Below are 20,408 nucleotides of genomic sequence, written 5' to 3' on the forward strand. Positions count from 1 at the left end.
AACGGCAGCCACCATGTTCTACCTCAAATCCTCGGAACTTATTCATCTTAGGACTGAACGTTAGTACACTTCAACAAAACTTTTATGTCCTCCACATCTCACCCTGGCAGCCACCATTCTCCTCGTGTGTTAATGAGTTTGACTTTTCTGTTTTTAGATTCCACATGTGAGTGATGCCACGGAGCATTTGTATTTCTCTGTGTGGCTTGTTTCGCTGGTTTACCAGTATCTTTTACTACATATGGCGGTTAAGGAAAATATTCATAATTGACAAAGAATACCTAGAACCCATTATTCTAGTAGTGCCATTTGTTTTTCTTTCTAGCAGCTTATTTATCCTTATTTAGGCTATGTCTGTGGGATGCAGGGCTAGAGAATGAAGTACCATGTTATACTACAATACAAAGACAATTGAACATCTTGATATTCAGAAACAATAGGCATGCGACACAAAAACTCTGCAATAGTTATTAGTCTATGGAGACAAAGTAGTTTAAATTTAAGGTAACTCAGGGAATTGTAAAATAAGGTAAGTTGTATATAATCTGTGAAATTTTGTTGCACACATTTGTATTCTGTGTACTAAATTAAACCAAGTTTTGCATATAACTTTTGCTAAGTGGACATGTTAAAACATTGGCATGTTATTGACTTGTTCCAAGTTGTAGCATGAACATGAATTAGACAAGACTACTCTGGGTAGAGAGGGCTCTTATCAATGGAGCTGTCTGTTGTGTGTGAGGAGGATATATTGTTAATAGCAGCGATTATTCTTATACCAATCTCAAGATATTTTCTACAATGTAATAACGGATATAATATGTTGAATATAACCTTCCAACTAACACTACACGGTATGCGTTAATGTTTTGTGCAGTTCCAGAAAATTAAAGCCTCAGAAATGTTCAGGGTGGTGACTTTACATTAAATCTTCTCTTGTAACACAGCCCACCATTCTAAAACTTCAGGAAGTAAGCAGAAAGGATTTTGCATTGCTGTCATATATAGGTTTAAACTGATAAACTTTTGTCTTCCTCACAAGGGAATTTGAGAATAGGATATTGCGTTAATTTATTAACATGTCCACAAGCGAAACAACAACAGAATTCTCACATCTTCCATGAACTGGTGGAACACAGGTATGCGTATCAGAGGAGATAGACACTGGGGATGTACAATGGTAGAGAAAAACACAGGATTCTCCAAGATGATGCATCCAGGAAAAAACAAGGTGACCTGAAACTCTGCTGGCCTAAGCTCTTCTATAAGACATTTGGATCATCATTACAACACTGAAAGTTTCTGAATACTGGGAACACAAAACAGCAGAGATGCCAGTGATAAATTTTACCCGTGGTTTATCTTATCTGAAAATGTCTTGAGAGGAGTTTTAAGATGGCAGCAGAGTGGGTGGATCTTTCTGGCACCTACTCACAGACCGAACTGGAAATAAAACTAAGGCGGGGAAAAAAAAACCCTGAATTACCCACGAAGGCCAGATGAAGGTTAAGACGTTTAACCAGGCTCTGGCAGAAGAGAATGCCACAAGGCTACACCTGTACAGCAGCTTGCATGCCGTGGCCGGGTTTGAGCCTCACAGCCAGCCTTGTCCCCATTGCTCACTGCCTTGTCCCCAACACTCCAGTTACAGGTGTCCTGCCTTTTCCCCATTGCCCTGTCCCACCCCACAGTCTATTCCCCCACCACTGTCTGTGCCCATGAGCCCCTTTCTTCCCCCTCCCCTCTTCTTCCTCTGTTATCCCCCCCGTCCTCTCTGGTCCCGGTGCGTTTGTTCTTTATTTCCAAGTCTCTGGTGCTAGTTTGCTCACTTGTTTTGTTGATTAGGTTCCACTTGGAAGTGAGATCATGTCTTTCTCCACCTGGCTTATTTCACTTGGCATAATGTTCTCCAGTTCCACTGATGCTGTTGCAAAGGGTAAGAGTTGCTATTTCTTTCTGCGGTGTAGTATTCTTTCATTGTGTAAATGTACCTCAGTTTTTCTTTAACCCACTCACTTACTGATGGACACTTAGGCGGTCTGCAGCACTTGGCCACTGTAAACAACGCCGCTATGAACATTGGGATGCATAGGTCCTTTTGGGTGGGTGTTCCAGGATTCTTAGGGGATCGTCCCTGCAGCGGGAGCGCTGGATTGAAAGGAGGCAAGCAAGTTACCAGAATCAGAGTTCAAAGTAATGATTTTGGGGATGCTCAATCACATGAAAATTAAGAATAACACATCAAGTAAAGAACACCCTGGAGGGAATAAACAGTTAGTCTGGATGAAGAAGTGGCTCCAATCAGCAATCTGGGAGACAAGGTGAACAAAACAATCAGAGCAACAAAAAGAAAAGATAATTTAAAGAAACAAGCATAGTTTAAGACAACCTCAGTACAACATGAAATGTAACAGTATCCGCATCATCAGGGTACCAGAAGGAAGAGAACGTGAAAAAGACATAGAGAACGTGATTGAAGAAATAATGACAAAAAATTTCCCTATCCTGGCGGAAAAAGGTACATAAGTTCAGGAAGCGCAGTGAGTCCAAAAGAAGTTGATTCCAAAGAGGAACACACCAAGACACGTCATAATTAAATTGCCCAAGATTAAAGATCAGGAGAGAATCTTAAAAGCAGCAAGAGAAGAGGAGAGAATTACCTACAAAAGAATTCCCATGAGGCTGTCAGCTGATTTCTCAGAAGAAACCTTAGAGGCAACAAGGGGCTGGAAAGAAGTATTCAAAGTCATCAAAGGCAAGGACCTACAACCTAGCTTACTCTAGCCAGCACAGCTATCATTTAGAATGCAAGGGCAGATAAAGTGCTTCCCAGATAAGGTCAAGTTAAAGGAGTTCGTCATCACCAAGCCATTTTCATATGTAATACTAAGGGGTCCAATCTAAGAAAAAGAAGATCCAAACTATGAAAAGTAAAATGACAACCAACACAACAATACAACTGAAACTAAAAAACAAAAACAAACGGAGCCAACAACGAAAACAGGAACAGAATCACAGAAATGGAGATCACATGGAGGGTTATCAGTGGGGAGATGGTAAGGGGAGAATGCGGGGAAAAGTACAGGGAGTAAGAGGCGTACCTGTTGGGTACAGAATAGACAGGCAGAAGTTAAGAACAGCATAGGAAATGGAGAAGCCAAAGAACTCACATGCACGACTCATGGACATGAACTAAAGTGGGAGGGGAGGGGAAAAAATGAGACAACTGTAACATCATAATCAATACAATATACTTAAAAATAAATAGAATAAGATATGTATTGAAAAAAGAAGTGCCCACACTGAGTCCTTGCTGGGACGCTTAGCTGCAGCCTGAGAATGGGCAGGGGAGAGGGCACAGCTTATGCTGGAAAAGAAGGATCCAGCAGCTTCAGTCATGCCACACAGGTGACTTGCCGTCGTGCATGTGTGTGAGAACATAGGTCAGGCTCTGCACACCAGCTCTCCCCCATCTCTTCCCTCCCGCTTGCTCTTACTGCGGGAACAGGAGGAGGGGAAGGGAAGGAAGAAGGTACTGTCTGTACACTGACTCTCCTTCCAGTATCCAGCGGTTGGTTTCACACGTGTTGCAGAGCCTGTGCGGGCAAAGAGCGGCCTGGCTAACAGGTTGGGGGTGGGCTCAGGTGGCCCACTGTCAGCCTCTGAACCTTGCGCAGTCAGCCCCTTTACCATGGAAACCTGAGAGGAAGGGATGGACTTTACAAGAGCTGACACTGGAAGTTTTTGCTTTGTGCAAGGTCCACCTTACAAGCCTCAGCTCAGCAGTTCCTGGAAGGGACATACTTCAATGCACTGTGTAACGCCCAATTGAACCACATGCATTAGAAAGGAAGTTCACCATTGAAAACTCCGCCATTGTTATCTGTTCCTGGGGACACCTGCAAAGATCGGTGTGGAGACAGCTCCCCAGGTAAGGACTCATGCCCCTCTTATCGCCCCCAAAAGATAACCATTGCTTTGTCACACCCTCTCCACTTCAGTGACACAGATCACAACATGCATGGTGTGCATGTTCAGTGTGGCCATATAGCTAAGTAAAAAACTAACTTCAACTTAAGAATCGAACATCTGGCACTGCTCTGTAACGGGCAGCTCGATAGGCGGTATGAGAGATCTCTTGCAGGTTTCTGATCTGAACTGATAAAGGCATGAGGAGAGGTCTGGGGGCTTTCTGGAAGCAGGTGGGTGAATGGAGCCTTCCTGCGCGGAGACACTGAAACACGACCGCATTCAATCCTTCTGGTTATACTACGTTGTTTGTTTGTTTGTTCAATGGCTTTTACTTGCATCATAAGTTACACAAAAAGAAAAATGTACTAATTGAACCTGTTTGGAGACGAAGGAAAGCTGACCCTTTTTTGCCTCAGGACATTTAACTTTAGGAAAAGTTCAAATACGCTCTAGTAAGGAGAAAAGCAAATATCCTCTCTTCGCCAACAAGATTCTGCGCTGTTTGCTTGAGCTCCCTGTACCTCTTTCCTCTGCTACCGTATTGTAAAGCAAATCTCAGACACGAGTACTACATATTTCAGTAGTCGTTGCTAACAAACTTAGAGTGCTCATGTGTCACGAAATGTCACTGTCCCCAAAACCAATATGAATGCATTTTTAAGTCTTTTCCCCCAAATAAAATGGGGATCGTTTTGTGAGGTTATTTCCGTGGCAGGCTGTCATGGCTGAGTGGTTCTCCTGTCACCGCCGACGAGTGATCTTCCATTTTAAGAGCTGTGACTCATTCTGAGTCAGGGCCTGGAGTGGACATGCCGTCCTGCACCCCTGGAATGCCACCCTGTAGCTCTGCGTAGCAGAGCAGAAACCTGCGTGTGTGGCCAGCGGTAGCTGTTTGCTGGAGTTTCCCTGTAAGATTGTGAGCTCCCAATCCTAATCAGAACATTTACCCTCAAAGGCAGTTCTGTACATTTCATTCCCAAATAATACCACACTATAGATGGGGGGGTGTTCTTAGTACATTAAAATGTAGTTTCAGAAAGGAGCTAACTTTTTTTGTGTGTTTATATTTATTTGTAGGGTCCTTTTAAATCATACCCTTTATTTATGTATTTATGTACTCATTGTTCATTTTATTCCACTTGTCCCAATTTTTCCCTTCTTCACCCCTGCACACAGCCCACGCCCACTCTACAGTCGACCTCCACCCCGCTGTCCCTGTCAGTGGGTCGTTCATACTTGTTCTCTAACGAGACCCTTTCCCTCTTTCCTCTCTTATCACCATCCCTCTCCCCTCTGGTCCCTGTCAGTCTGTTCCTTGTTTCCATGCCCCTGGTGATGTATTGCTTGCTTGTCCGTTTTCTTCATTAGATTCCTCTTACAGGTGAGAGAGTATGGTGTTTGTCTTCCCCCCTCCGGCTTATTTCACTGAGCATAATGCCCTCCAGCTCCATCCATCTGTCTCAAAAGGTAGGGGTTCCTTCTTTCTTTCTGCTGGGTACTATTCTATTGTGCACATGTACCACAGCTTTTTGATGTACTCATTTTCTGATGGGCACTTAGGCTGTTTCCAGCACTTGGCTACTGTAAATAATGCTGCCAAGAACACTGGGGTGCATGGGTTCTTTTGATTTGATGTTTCAGGATTCTTAAGCTACAATCCTAGAAGTGGAATCATTGGGTCAAAAGGAAGCTCCATTTTTAGTTTTTTGATGCAATTCCATACTGTATTCCATGGTGGCTGCACCAGTTTGCATTCCCACCAACAGTGCACTAGGGTTCCCTTTTCTCCACAACCTTGCCAGCACTTGTTGTCTGTTGATTTATAAATGATGGCCATTCTGACTGCTGTGAGGTTGTCTCTCACTGTGGTCTTCGTTTGCATCTCTCTGATGGCTTGTGATGCTGGGCATCCTTCCATGTGCCTACGGGCCCTCTGTAGGTCCTCCATGGAGAAGTGTCCATTGAGGTCCTTTGCCAATTTTTTAATTGAATTTGTTGTCTTCCTGGGGTGGAGTCATATGTGTTCGTTATATATTTTGGAGGTCGAACCCCTGTCGGAGGTATCATTGGCAAATATGTTTTCCCATACGGTTGGTTCCCTTTTCATTTTGCTGTTGTTTTCTTTGCCGTGCAGAAGGTTTTTAATTCGATGTAGTCTCATTTGTTTATCTTTTCCTTTATTTGCCTTGCCCTAGATGATGTATCAGTGAAAATACTGCTGCGTGGGATATCTGAAATTGTGCTGCCTATGTTATCCTCTGGGAAATTTATGGGGTCACAGCTTATGTTTAAGTCTTTTATCCTTTTTGAGTTCATTTTGGCGTATGGTGTAAGTTAGTGGTCTAGTTTCACCTTTTTTTTGCATGTACCATTCTGAATCTCCCAGCACCATTTACTGAAGGGGTTATTTTTCCTCCGTTTTATGCTTCTTTCCCCTTTGTTCAATATTAGTTGATCATAGAACCAAAGGTTTATGTTTGGGCTGTCTATTCTGTTTCATTGCTCTGCATGTCTGCTCTTATGCCAGTACTAGACTGTTTTGATTACAGTGGCCTTGTACTATAATTTGGTATCAGATATTGTGATCCCTCCTACTTTGTTCTTCTTTCTCAAGATTGGTGAGGCTATTCAAGGTCTTTTTTAGTTCCATATAAATTTTTGAAATATATGTCCTAGATCTGTAAAATATGTCATTGGTATTTTAATGAGGATTTCTGTGAATCTATTGATGACTTTGGGTAGTATGGACATTTTGATGATGTTGATTATTGCAGTCCATGAACACCGCATGTGCTTCCATTTGTTTGTATCTTCCTTAATTTCTTTCTTCAGTGTTGTGTAGTTTTCTGAGTACAGATCTTATACCTCCTTTGTTAAGAGTGTTCTTTTTTAAATTTATGTTCATCAGTATGGTCTATGATCTGTTCTCTGTTCTACATTTTCTCATTGCATTTGATCACTTCATGTTATGTACATGTATTTTGTTAATGTCTTAGGGTTGCATCAACCCAAGAGATCATATTTTACATTTTCGTCCCCTATTGATGGACATTGGGATTGTGTTCAGACCTTGTTAATGTTTGCGTGACTTCATCAAATTTTGTTTAGAGCTTGGTTCTTATTTTGATTGTTTTGTTTGGGTTGATTTTCTGCTTCTAGAGGGACTGAATCCAAAGTTCTGAAGTTCACTCTCAAGTACATTACCTGTGGCCCAATTCTGCCAGCTCGCAGTGAGTGTGTCAGAACCTCTTAGTTGTTTTCAGTCCACCCTGTTTATTGGGCACCATACCTGATTGCTAGTTTGCGTGTACATCTTTGAAGGGTGGTTCCAAACTGTACACTTTTCAGGAAATACAGTAATATTACACCCCACAAATTTGACATCAAACTCTATATTGTATCTTATACTCATTGAAATTACTTGTGAGTTGCCTCTAGATACCTGATAAGATTAGCCTTCAGAAATGTTATATTTTTTCAAGTCCTAAGACCCTCAGATACAAGACAAAGGCACTTTTACCTGGTCTGGAATTTTCTGAGACATAACTTCACATAAAGTAGTTGAAAACCTTTTCCATGTCTGGCGTACTTCATGCACTCATCACAATACATATATGTCGATTGAATTAATAATTATTTAATCTATGTTTTGGAAGGAGTGACTAGACAGACAGCTGTATACAAGGAATTCATGCATTCATCTTCCATTTATTGAAGGCATGCTAAGTGCCAGATGTCAAATAAGTGTAATAGATAGGAAAATAAGTAAGATGAGCTTCCGGCCCCAGAGGAGTTCACAGGCTAGGAAAGGAAACTCTAGCTCAATGCCACAAGCTCTCTGATGGAGAGATGCACAAACACATTTGGGAGCACAGCAAAAGGAGGGGTCCCTAGAGATGATAGTCATTTAGCTAGACTTTGAAGAATGACTGGAAGTTGAATTGAGAAGAAAGGAATTTGGGAGTTCCACGCAAGGAACGACATGCAGATAGGCCAGCGGGGCTAAAGCAGACACTGTGTTGTAGAAATGTCTTGTGACCTCCTGTGGTGGGGAGTGGTGACAGAAGTGTCTAGGAAGGTAGACCAGAGCCAGATGGTAAAGAAAATGCCGTTCATTTTAACTAAGTGAATCTTAATACACTTAGCAGCCATGGTCAAGGTATACCGCGCGTTCATGTTCTGGCTAAATCTCTCTTCTTCTCAAATGTGAAAGAGATGCAAGGGGAAATTAAGTATCTGTTGCTTTCTTCAAATTGTTGACAAACATTTGGGACAAAAGCCAAGGAACACCCACATGGAAATACCAGGAATAACCATCCACCAGTTTACACATTGCCCAATGAGTTGCAGCAGCAGGATCCAAAAATACAGTGAAATCTTTGTCACCTAAATATGTTTCTCCATAGGAACAAACTAATATTTGTTCCATTTCTGCAAATCCAAACTGTCATGACCATCCTTATAAACCAGTCATCCTGAGGAGTTAAGCTGAAAAAGAGGAGGCCCCGAGTTCTGAGGTGACAGAGTGAGCAGAGAACAATTCACTCACAACCATGGCCTCAGGAGTAAACATTTACTTTTGTCAATAAGGTCTAGTCAAAGGTCAAGTGGAATGCCTGCCCACCCCAAAAAGCTGGATTTGTTGTCCGTCACCACAAGAGAGACAGCGCACTGGGGATAAATGAGGTGAATCTCACTAAGAGAGTGTCAGGAGGGACTGGACAGGTGATGGGGAAGTATTCAAGGGTGCATGGGTTGGCTCTGGCTTGGATACTCTCATGAAGCATTGCACTTCTATTTGGTAATTTTATCCATGAAGCAGGAAGGGAGGAGCACAGTTGAAGAGGTAATAGACACTTGTTACCTGGTGAGAGGAGCACTTCTGCCAGTAAGACTGCCTTCATGTTTTAGTTTGTGCTCAGACATGACTGTAAAATGGTCTTGTTTCTCTTTTATTCCATTATGGTAGCAGGATGACCTTACCTGATGTGGTTCTTCTATGAAAGCGTAATGTTTGAAGGGCTTCTTTTTTACTTTCTTTCACAAATTCAAAGAAGAGCCAAAGTAAAATGGGGAGGTATTTTATTTTTTATTTTAAAAATTATTACAAACCCTTATATACGATAGTATAATATTAATATAGCACAACGATTTCTAATAAAATGCAAATGTCCCTGACTTAATCTCCCTACACAGCTCTGTGGTCTGTAACATCCATATAAAATAAGTTAGGTTTTTGTTTTCTGTTCCTAACTGTTTAAAAAATTATAGTTCACATACTACATTACATGAGTTTCAGGTGTACAACATAGTTGACATTTATTTACCTATGAAGTGATCACAGCTATAAATCCAGTAAACACCTAACTCTGTACAAAGTTATTATAATATTAACTATATTCACTTGACTTATTTATTTTATAACTGAAAGTTGTAACTCTTTTTTTCCCTTTGCTTTTTCACAAATTCCCCCATACTCTTCCTCTCTGGCAACCATCAGTTTGTTCTTTATAATCTATGAATTTTTTTCAGTTTATGTGGTATTTTTTTATTTCACTTATTTTGTTTTTCAGGCTCCAGATGTAAGTGAAATCATACTGTACTTGTCTTTCTCTGTCTGACTTATTTCCTTGTTAATATCTTCTAGGTCCATCCATTGTCTTGCACATGACAAGATTACATACCTTTATGGCTGAGGGATTTTTCATTGTCTGTGTGCACCACTGCTTCACTATCCATTCATCTACTGATGGACACTTAGGTTGCTTCCATACGTTGGCTATTGTGAATATGGCTTCAATGCCATAGGGGAGTATATAGCTTTTCAAATTAGTGTTCTTGTTTTCTTCAGATAGATACACAGAAGTGGAATTCCTGCCTCATATGGTAGTTCTTTTTTTAAATTTATTAACTATATTTTGTTGATTATGCAATTACATTTGTCCCAGTTTTTCCCCTCAGTCTCCTTCCTTCCTGGGTCCCCCACTCCCTCAGGCAATCACCGCACCATTGCTGATGTTCCATGGGTCATGCATATAAGTTATTTGGCTTTTCCATTCCTTACACTGTACTTTACATACCCATGACTATTCTGTAACTATTAATTGGTGCTTTTTAATCCCTACATCTTTTCACCTATTCCTCCAACCTTCCCTCCCATTTGGCTGCCATCAAGCTGTTCTCCATATCTATGATTCTGTTTCTGTTCTGCTTATTTGCTTAGTTTGTTTTTTAGGTTCAATTATTGATAGATATGTATTTACTGCCATTTTATTATTTATAGTTTTGATCTTTTTCTTAAATAAGTCCCTTTAGCATAATAATATTTTGGTGATAATGACTGTCTTTAGTTGTGTTTTTTGTTTTTGTTTTTGTCTGGGGAGCTATTTATCTGTCCTTCTATTCTATGTGTGGTTGCCTCTCACATGCCCTCTGCTGGGGACCTGGCCTGAAACCCAGGCATGTGCCCTACACTGGGAATTGAACCAGTGAACCATTGCATTACAGGCTGGCGCTCAATCCACTGAGCCACACCAGCCAGGGCTTGCCCTTCTATTCCAGATGATAGCTTTGCTGGATAGAGTGATCTTGGTCATAGGTCTTTGCTTTTCATCACTTTGAATATTCCTTGACAATCTCTTCTAACTTGCAAAGTTTCTTTTGAGAAATCAGCGGATGGTCTTATGGGAACTCCCTTGTAGGAAACTACCGCTTTTCTTTTGCTCTTTTTAAGATTTTATCCTTATCTTTAATCTTTGACATTTTGATTATGATGTGTCTTGGTGTGGGCCTCTTTGTCTCGGTCTTGTTTGGGACTCTCTATGCTTCCTGGAATTGCATGTTTATTTCTTTCACCAAATTAGGGAAGTTTTCTTTCAGTATTTTTTCAAATAGCTTTCCAGTTTCTTGCTTTTTCTCTTTTCCTTCTGGCACCCCTATCATGTGATTGTTGGTAAGCTTGAAGTTGCCCCGTATGCTCCTTGTACTAGCCTCATTTTTTTAAGTTCTTTTTTATTCTTGCTGCTCTGGTTGGTGTTTTTTGTTTTTGTTCTTGTTGTTTTTTACTTCCTTATGTTCCAAATCATTGATTTGACTCTCTATTGTTGTTTCCAAAGATACAGTCAGAAATGAAGGATACAGTAATTAAAATAATGAACAATTTATAAGGAAACAATAGTAGAGTAGTAGTTATATTTATAATTTTGGGGGAAACCTGCATTTTGTTTTCCACAGAGGTTATGCCAACTTACAATCCTACCAGCAATGCATGGGGTCCCACCTATTTATCAACATTTGTTATTTGTTATTTTCTTGAAAATAGCCAGTCTGACAGGTGTGAGGTGATATTTCATTGTGGTTTTGATTTGTATTTTCCTGATGATTAATGATGTTGAACATCTTTTCATGTTTCTGCTAGCCATCTGTATTTCTTATTTGTAAAAATGTCTATTTGGGTCCCCATTTTTTAATTGAATTGCTTGTATTTGTTGATGTTAAGTTGCATGCGTACTTTATATATTTTTAAATATTAACCCTTTATCAGATATGTCATTTGTTGATGATTTTTTTCACTATGCAAAAACTTTTCAGTTCGATGTAATTCCATTTGTTTATTTCTGCTTTTGTTGTCCTTGCCTGTGGAGACATATCCAAAAAGATACTACCTAGGCCAATGTTAAAAATTTTAATGCCTATGTTTTCTTCTAGGAGTTCTATGGTTTCTGGTCCTACATTTATGTCTTTAATCTATTTTGAGGTTATCCCTGTACATGGTATAAAAAAGTCATCCTGCTTTACTATTTTGCAGGTAGCTGTTCACTTTTCCCTACACCATTTATTGAAGATAGTATCTTTTCTTTTCTCCTGTGTTATAGATTAATTGACCATATAAGTGTGGGTCTAGTTCTGGGTTTTCTATTTTTTTCTTTTATTTCCCCAGAATGTCAGGTTCTTACTATTTGCTTTAATGTTAAAAACTTGGGTTTCCAACTCTAGCACTGAAAAGTTATATAGCAGAAAGGTGACATTTCTGAATTTTGCTCTTTTCTATTATTAAAGGTATTGGGGTGACATTGGTTAATAAGATCATATAAGTTTTGAGTGTATATTTCTATAATATATAACTTGTATATTGCATTGTGTGTGCACCACCCACAGTCAAACCATCTTCTATCACCTATTTTTGGCCTCCTTTACTCTTTAATACCCCACTCCCCACTCCCTTCCCTCTGGTAACCACCATACTGCTGTCTGTGTCTATGAGTTCCAGTTTTATATCACATGTATGAGGGAAATCATATGTTCTTAGCTTTCTGTGACTGACCCATTTTGCTTAACATAATATTGTCAAGGTCCCTCCATGTTGTTGCAAACAACAGTGTTTCTTTTTTTTATGGCTGAGTAGTATTCCGTAGTCTATGTGTATCACTTTTTGTTTATGGAGTCCTCTATTGATGGACACTTCTGTTGTCTCCACATCTTGGTCACCATGAGTAATGCTGCAATGAACATAGGGGTGCACATAATTTTGTGAAAAATGTTTTCAGGTTCTTCAAGTATATACCTGGAAGAGGGGTTGCTGGGTCATATGGTAACTCTATTCTTAATTTTTTCAGGAAGCACCATACTGCTTTCCAAGATGGTGGTACCAGTTTACATTCCCTCCAACTATGAATGGGGGTTCCTTTTTCTCCACAACCTCTCTGACACTTGTTTTTAACTGCCTTGTTCATAATAACAATTCTAACAGGTGTTAGGTGATATCTCATTGTAGTTTTGATTTGCCTTTCCCTATTACAAGTAAAGTTGAACATCTTTTCATATGTCAGTTGGCCATTTATATGTCTTCTTGGGAGAGGCATCTGTTCAGGTCCTCTGCCCATTTTTCTATTGGAATTTTTGTTTGCCATTGAGCTGTAGGAGTTCTGTACATATTTTGGATATGAACCACTTGTCAGGGTATCTGTTTGCAAATGTGAACTCTTATTTGGTTGGTTGCCCTTTGAGTTTGTAAGTGGTATCATTTGCAGTGCAAAAGCTTTTTAGTTTGATATAGTTCCATTTGTTTATTTTTACCTTTACTTCCCTTGCCTTTGGGGCCAAACTCATGAAATGTTCTCTATGACCAAGGTCCTTACGTTTAGTACCTATGTTTTCTTCTATGCAATTTACTGTTTCAAATCTTATATTTAAATATTTGATCCATTTTAAATTAGTTTTTGAGCATGAGGACCAACTATAATCTAGTTTTATGTTTTTGCATGTAGCTTTCCAACTTTCCCTGCACCGTACATTGAAGATGTTTTCTTTTCTCCATTGCATTTTTGTGGCTCTGTCAAAAATTATTTCCCCAGACTTCTGGCCAAGATGGAGGCATAGGTAGATATACTTTGCCTCCTAGCACACCCAAAAGAAGGACAACAACAAATTTAAAAACAAAAAATAACCAGAACTACCAGATAATTGAACTGTATAGCAGTCTGACAACCAAGGAGTTAAAGAAGAAACATTCTTCCAGACCATTAGGAGGGATGGAGACAGGCAGCAGCTGAGGAGGGCGGAGGAGAGCAGACCTTGCAAGGCAGCAGTTGGAAGATGGGGCAGTCCAGCATTTACGTGCAGATAAACCAGGAGGAACAGCCGGGGAGCAAGACAGACCATGTAATCCAGGGTTCCAGTGTGGGAAAAGAAAGCGTCAACACCTCTGATTGTAAAAATCTCTGTAGGTTGTGGTGGCAGAAGAAACACCCAGTCTCACAGGAGAGTTCGTAGGAGGGAGCCACAGGGTCTCAGAATGTATGCAAACCCACATACCCAGTAATCAGCACCAGAAAGGCCTGATTTGCTTGTGGGTAGCAGGGAAAGTGACTGAAAGCAGGGCGAGGGCCAAGCAAGCGGCACTATACGTTCTCTGACCCTTCCCCCACATACAGTGCCACAACGCCGTGTGGGTTGCTCCAGCCTGGTGAATACCTAAGGATCCACCCTTTCCAATGTAACAGGAGCACTGAGACATAGAAATATGGCCCAAATGAAAGAACAGATCTAAACTCCAGAAAAATATAACTAAGTGATGAAGAGATAGCCAACCTATCAGATGCAGAGTTCAAAACACTGGTAATCAGGATGCTCACAGAAATGGTTGAGTATGGTAGCAAAATGGAAGAAAAAGTGAAGGTTGCACAAAGTGAAACAAAGAAAAATATGCAGGTAACCAAGAGTAAAGGGAAGGAAACCAGGACTCAAATCAATGATTTGGAGCAGAAGGAAGAGATAAACATCCAACCAGAACAGAATGAAGAAACAAGAATTCAAAAAGATGAGGAGAGGAACCTCATCTTAGGAACCTCTGGGACAACTTTAAATGTTCCAACATCCGAATCATAGGGGTGCCAGAAGGAGAAGAGGAAGAGCAAGAAATTGAAAACGTAATTGAAAAAATAATGAAGGAGAACTTCTCCAATCTGGCCAAGGAAATAGACTTCCAGGAGACCCAGGAAGCTCAGGGAGTCCCAAAGAAGTTGGACCAAGGGAAGCACATACCAAGGCACATCATAATTTCATTACCCAAGATTAAAGATAAGGGAAAAAAATCTTAAAAGCAGCAAGATAAAAGAGACAGTTACCTACAAAGAAGTTCTCATAAGACTATCAGCTGATTTCTCATAAGAAACCTTGCAGGCAAGAAGGAGCTGGCAAGAGGTACTCAAAGTCATGAAAGGCAAGGACCTACATCCGAGATTACTCTATCCAGCAAATCTATCATTTAGAATGGAAGGACAGATAAAGTGCTTCCCAGATAAGGTCAAGTTAAAGGAGTTCATTATCACCAAGCCCTTACTATTTGAAATGTTAAAGGGACTTACCTAAGAAAAGATCAAAAACTATGAATAGTAAAATGACAACACACACAACTATCAACAACTGAACCTAAAAAAAAAAAAAACTAAACAAACAACTAGAACAGGAACAGAATCACAGAAATGGAGATCAGAGGGGAGAAGAAGGGGGGAGAATGGAAGAAAAGGAACAGGGAATAAGAAGCATAATTGGTGAGTACGAAACAGACAGAGTGATGTTAAGAATATATGGGAAATGGAGAAGCCAAAGAGTCTATATGTATGACCCACGGACATGAACTGAGGAGGGGGAATGCTGGTGGAGGGGGTTGCAGGGTGGAAGAGACTAAAGAGGAGAAAAAAATGGGTCAACTGTAATAGCATAATCAATAAAATATGTATTGAAAAAAGAAAAATAAAACAAAAGAGCCAAACACAGAGAAAAAAGGAAAAAACTGAAGTGATAGTGTGATACATCTGGCTTCATTTTACTTCTCAGGATTGCTTCGGCTCTTTGGCATCTTTTGTGGTTCGATACAAATATGGCAATTTTTGTTCTATTTTTTAAAAAAAATGATATTGAGATTTTGATGAGGACTGCATTAAATCTATATATTGCTTTGGGTAATATGACTATTTTAACTCTGTTGATTATTTCAATCCATGAATAGAAAATATTGTTCCATTTCATTATGTTTTCTTCAATCTCCTTTAATAATGTTTTGCAGTTTTCAGTATATAAGTCCTTTACATCCTTTGTTAAGTTTATTCTTAAGTATTTTATTCTTTTGGTTGCAATAACAAAAGGAATTGTTTTTTCATCTCTTTTTCTGAAGTTTTATTATTTGTATATAGGAGAATACTGGATTTTTTACATTGATTTTGAATACTGCCACTTTTCTGAATTTGCTTATTGTTTCTAATATTTTCTTGGTGGAGTCTTTAGGGTTTTCTATATACAGAATAGTGTCATCTGCAAAAAGTGACACTTTTCCTTCTTCTTTCCTAATTTGGATGCCTTTTATTTCTTTCTCTCGCCTGATTGCTCTGGCTAGGACTTCCAGAACTATGTTGAGTAAGAGCGGTGAGAGTAGGAACCCTTGTATTGGTCCTGGTTTTAAAGGAAAAGCTTTGAGTTTTCACCATTGAGTATGATATGGGCTGAGGGTATGTCATGAGGGTAAGGCCTTTATTATGTTGTGGTATTTTCCTTATACACACATTATATTGAGTGTTTTAATCATAAATGGATGTTTTGTCTTTTCAAATGTTTTTTCTGTATCGATAAGGTTATATGATCTGTAAAATTTTTATCCTTTGTTTTGTTAATGTAGTATATTACATGATCAACTTGGGTACACTACACCATCCTCATATCCTGGAATGAACCTCACTTGATTGTGATGTGTTTCTTAATGTATTCTTTTATTCAATTTGCTAGTATTTTGTTTAGGATTTTTGCATCTGTGTTCATCAGAGATATTGTTCTACAGTTTTCTCTTTTGATGTTATCCTTGCCAGGTTTTGGTATCAGGGTTATGTTGGCCTCATAAAATGTTTTTAATAAATATTACCTCTTCTTTAATTTTTTGTTGTGTTTGAGAAGGATAAGTATTACTTCTCCTTGAATGTTTGGTACAATGCAATAGTAAAACAATCTAGTCCTGGATTTTTATTTTCTGGGACTCTTTGAGTAGTTGTTTCAATTTTCTCACTGTTGATCAGTCTATTTAAATTTTTTTAATTCTTTATGATTCAGTCTAAAAAAGTTATATATTTTTAGGAACTTATCTTCTAGGTTACTTAATTTGATGTCATATAGTCTTTAATAGTATTCCAGTATGATCCATTGCATATCTGAGATATCTGTGATAACTTCTACTCCTTTATTTCTGATTTTGTTTATATGAGATTTTCTCTTTTCTTCTGTAGTGAGTCTTCTGTAGTGGTATTGCCATTTTTATTAATCTTTTCAAAGAACCAGCTTGTTGTTTTATTAATTTTTGTATAGTCTTTTTGTTCTCTATTTCATTTAATTCTGCTCTAATTTTTATTATTTCATCTGCTGACTTTGGGTTGCTTTTCTTCTTCCTTTTTTAGTTCTTTAAGATATAATGTTAGGCTGTTATCTTGGGATTTCTCTTGTTTTTTGAGATAGGCCTGTAATGATATAAACTTCCCTCTTACTATTGCTTTCACTGCATCCCAGAAGTTTTGATATGTTATCTTGTCATTCTCATTTGTCTCTCTCTATTTTTTTACCTCACTTTTAATTTCTTCTTTGACCCAGTCATTTTTTAGTAGTGTGTTAATCTCCACATATCTATGGGTATCCTTACTTCTTTTATGCAGTTGATTTCTAATTTCAGATCATTGTGATCAGAGAATATTCTTGGTATGATTTCAATCTTCCTGAATTTGTGGAGGCTATTTTTGTGACTGAACATATGGTCCATCCTTGAAAATGTTCCATGTGCACTGGAGAAGAATGTGTAATCTGATTTTCTGGGATGAAACGCTCTGTAAATGGAGATTATGTCCATTGGGTTTTATGTATCATTTAAGAATGCTATTTATTTTTGATTTTCTGTTTGTATTATCTGTCTAGAGCTGTCAATGGAGGTCTCCAACTATAGTTGTAGTTTTGTCAGCTTCTCCCATTAGTTCTGTTTATCACTTTATATATTTCTGTGCTCCCTGATTGGGTGCATATATATTGAGAAGTGTTATGTCTTCTTTGTGTAGTATCCCCTTTATCATTATAAAATGTCCATCTCTGTCTCCTGTTACTTTTGTTATCTTGAAATCTGTTTTGTCAAATAAAAGTATGGCTCCACTTGCTTTTTCTGTTATTTTTTTGGAGAATCATCATCCACCTGTTCATTTTGAGTCTAGTATTGTTTTTTGCAGAGTAGATGTGTCTCCTGAAGGCAGCATATGGTTGGGGCTTGTTTTTTGATCCAATCTGCTACTCTGTGGCTCTTTATTGGTGAGGTCAGTTGATTTATATTTAGGGTAATTATTGATGTCCGACAATTCCTTATAACTATTCTATCTTTTGTTTTCTGGTACCTCTGTGCCTCTATTGGTTCTTTTCCTTTGTGTTCCTGTGTGTTGTTTGTTTGGTGGTACTCCAGACTTCTATCTCCTGTTACCTCTTTTATAAAACTATGAGATTCATATTTTTTGGGGGGGAATTGGTGTGGTTACTTTTAGCTTTATGAAAAATGGATGTTCATATGTACATAGTCCCTTTTCTATTGAATGCATCTGATCTCCATCCTCATTTGCAAATTCAGACCTTCACCCCTTTATATTTTTGTTGTCACAAACTATTCCTGTTTATGTTGTAAGTTTGCTGGTGATCTTACTAGTAGTTTTGTGACCTTTTATTATTGTTCTTCTTTTTAAAGGTTTTATTTATTTATTTTTAGAGAAAGGAGGAGGAAGGGGGAAAGAAAGAGGTAGAAACATCAATTTGAGAGAGACACTTCAATCAGTTGCTTCTTGTACACATCTGATTGAGGACCAAACCCTCAATCATGTACCCTGACCAGGAATCAAACCAGCAATGTTTTGCTTTGCAGGTTGATACCCAGCCAAAAGTGGCACACCGGTCTGAGTTTCTTCTTTTTTAATTTAAAAAAAATTTATAACACTCTTCCTATTGGGGATGTCTATTGATTTTAGAGAGAGCAAAGGGAGGGAATTAGAGAGAGAGAGAAACTATGTGAGAGAGAAACATCAATCAGTTGCCTATCGTACATGCCCTGACTATGGACCAAACCTGCAACCTAGGCCTGTGCCCTGACTAGCAATCGAATTTGCATCCAAAGAACTGAGCTCTATATGTCTGAAAAAGTCTTTATTTCTCCTTCATATTTAAAGGATAACTTTGCAGGATAGATTATTCTTGGCTGGTAATTTCTCTCTTTTAGTAGTTTGAATATTTGATTCCACTCTCTTTTAGCTTTAGAGTTCCTGCTGAGAAGTCCAATGATCACCTAATGTGCTTTCCTTTGTGGGTTACTTTCTTTTTTATTTCTATTTTACTTTTAATTATATTTTTTGATTATGCATTACAGTTGTCCCAATTTTGCCTACTTTCCTCCTCTCTACCCAGCACCCCGCGCTCTCTTAGACAATCCTCACACCATTGTTCATGTCCATGGGTCATGTGTATAAGTTCTTTGGCTACTCTATTTTCAATACTGCACCTTACAACCCCATGGCTATTCTGACAAGATTTGGTGCATTTAGGGTGGTATGGCCATAGACCCCATGGCTATTTTGCAACTACCTATTTGTACTTCTTATCCCCTCACCTCTTCACCCATTCTCCTACAACCCCTTCCCATCTAGCAACCATCAAAATACCTCCAATTCCAAGATTCTGTCTCTGTTCTTGTTTGCTTAGTTTGCTTTTTGATTCAATTTTTGATAGATATGTATTTATTGCCATTTTATTGTTCATAGTTTTGATTTTTTTCCTTAAATTAGTTCCTTTAACATTTCATATAACAATGTTTTGGTGATGATGAAATACTTTAGTAATTTCTTGTCTTGGAAGCTCTTTATCTGTTCTTCAATTCTAAAGGATAATTTTGCTGAGTACAGCCATCTTTGCTGTAGCCTCCTGCTTTTTATGACTTTGAGTATATCTTGCCAATCCATTATAGCCTGCAAAATTTCTTTTGAGAAATCAGCTCGCAGTAGGTTAGTGACCTGTGGGTGGCTAACTGCTTTTCTCTTGCTCCTTTTAAGATTCTCTCTTTATCTTTAACCTTTGACATTTTTAATTGTCCTGTGGCTTAGAGTGGGCCTCATTGTGTCCATCTTGTTTGGGATTCTCTGTGTGTCCTGGACTTGCACATCTGTTTCCTTCACCAAATTAGGGACGTTTTCTTTCATTATTTTTTCAAATAGCTTTCCAATTTCTTGCTCTTTCTCTTCTCCATCTGGCATCCCTATGATGTGGATGTTGGAAAGCTCGAAGTTGTCCCAGAGGCAGCTTACACGATCCTCACTTTTTTTATTCTTTTTTCTTCTTCTTGTTCTGACTGGTCGTTTTTTGCTTCATGTTCTAAATCATTAATTTGACTCTCAGCTTCATCCACTTTACTGTTGTTTCCCTCTAAATTGTTCTTTATTTCAATTAGTGTATTCTTCTGTCTTTATGCTGCTGAGATCCTCACGAAGTTTCTAGAACATCCTACAACCAATATTTTGAACTCTGCATCTGACAGATTGCTTATCTTCATTTTGTGTAGTTCTTTTCTCAAGTTTTGATCTGTTCTTTCATTTGGGCCATGTTTCTTTGTCTCCTCATTTTGGTAGCCTCTCTGTGCTTGTTTCTATGTATTAGGTAGAGTTGCTATGATTCCCTGTCTTAGTAGTGTGACCTAATATAGTAGGTGTCCTATAGGGTCTGGTGGCACAGCCTCCCCTATCACCCAAGCTGGGAACTTGAGGTGCACCCTTAATGTGGGCTGGTCAATGGGAGGGATTTACCTGGGCCAGTCAACTGCAAGGACTGGCTGTGACCACTGACCACCAACGTCCACAATCCACAGAGGATCAGCTGTGCCGGGGCAGGGT

The 20,408-nt window shown here is 38.9% G+C and overlaps 1 protein-coding gene across 2 annotated transcripts in view; it reads left to right on the forward strand.

Moving 5' to 3' along the window:
* The first annotated feature begins 3,747 nt into the window (after nt 1-3,747).
* LOC129062729 (glycine N-acyltransferase-like) overlaps nt 3,748-20,408 on the forward strand; it is a 35,153-nt gene continuing 18,492 nt past the window's right edge. The window contains exon 1 of one of the 2 annotated variants that reach the window (XM_054563757.1): nt 3,748-3,931. The gene's annotated coding sequence lies outside the window, so the exon portion shown is untranslated. Of the gene's footprint in view, nt 3,932-8,559; nt 8,659-20,408 lie in introns of those variants that run through there. The other variant, XM_054563758.1, reaches the window with a different exon arrangement.

This window comes from Pteronotus mesoamericanus, unplaced genomic scaffold (genome assembly GCF_021234165.1).
Source record: "Pteronotus mesoamericanus isolate MK-2021 breed Mesoamerican mustached bat unplaced genomic scaffold, CSHL_Meso_final scaffold_83, whole genome shotgun sequence".
NCBI classification, from domain to species: domain Eukaryota; kingdom Metazoa; phylum Chordata; class Mammalia; order Chiroptera; family Mormoopidae; genus Pteronotus; species Pteronotus mesoamericanus.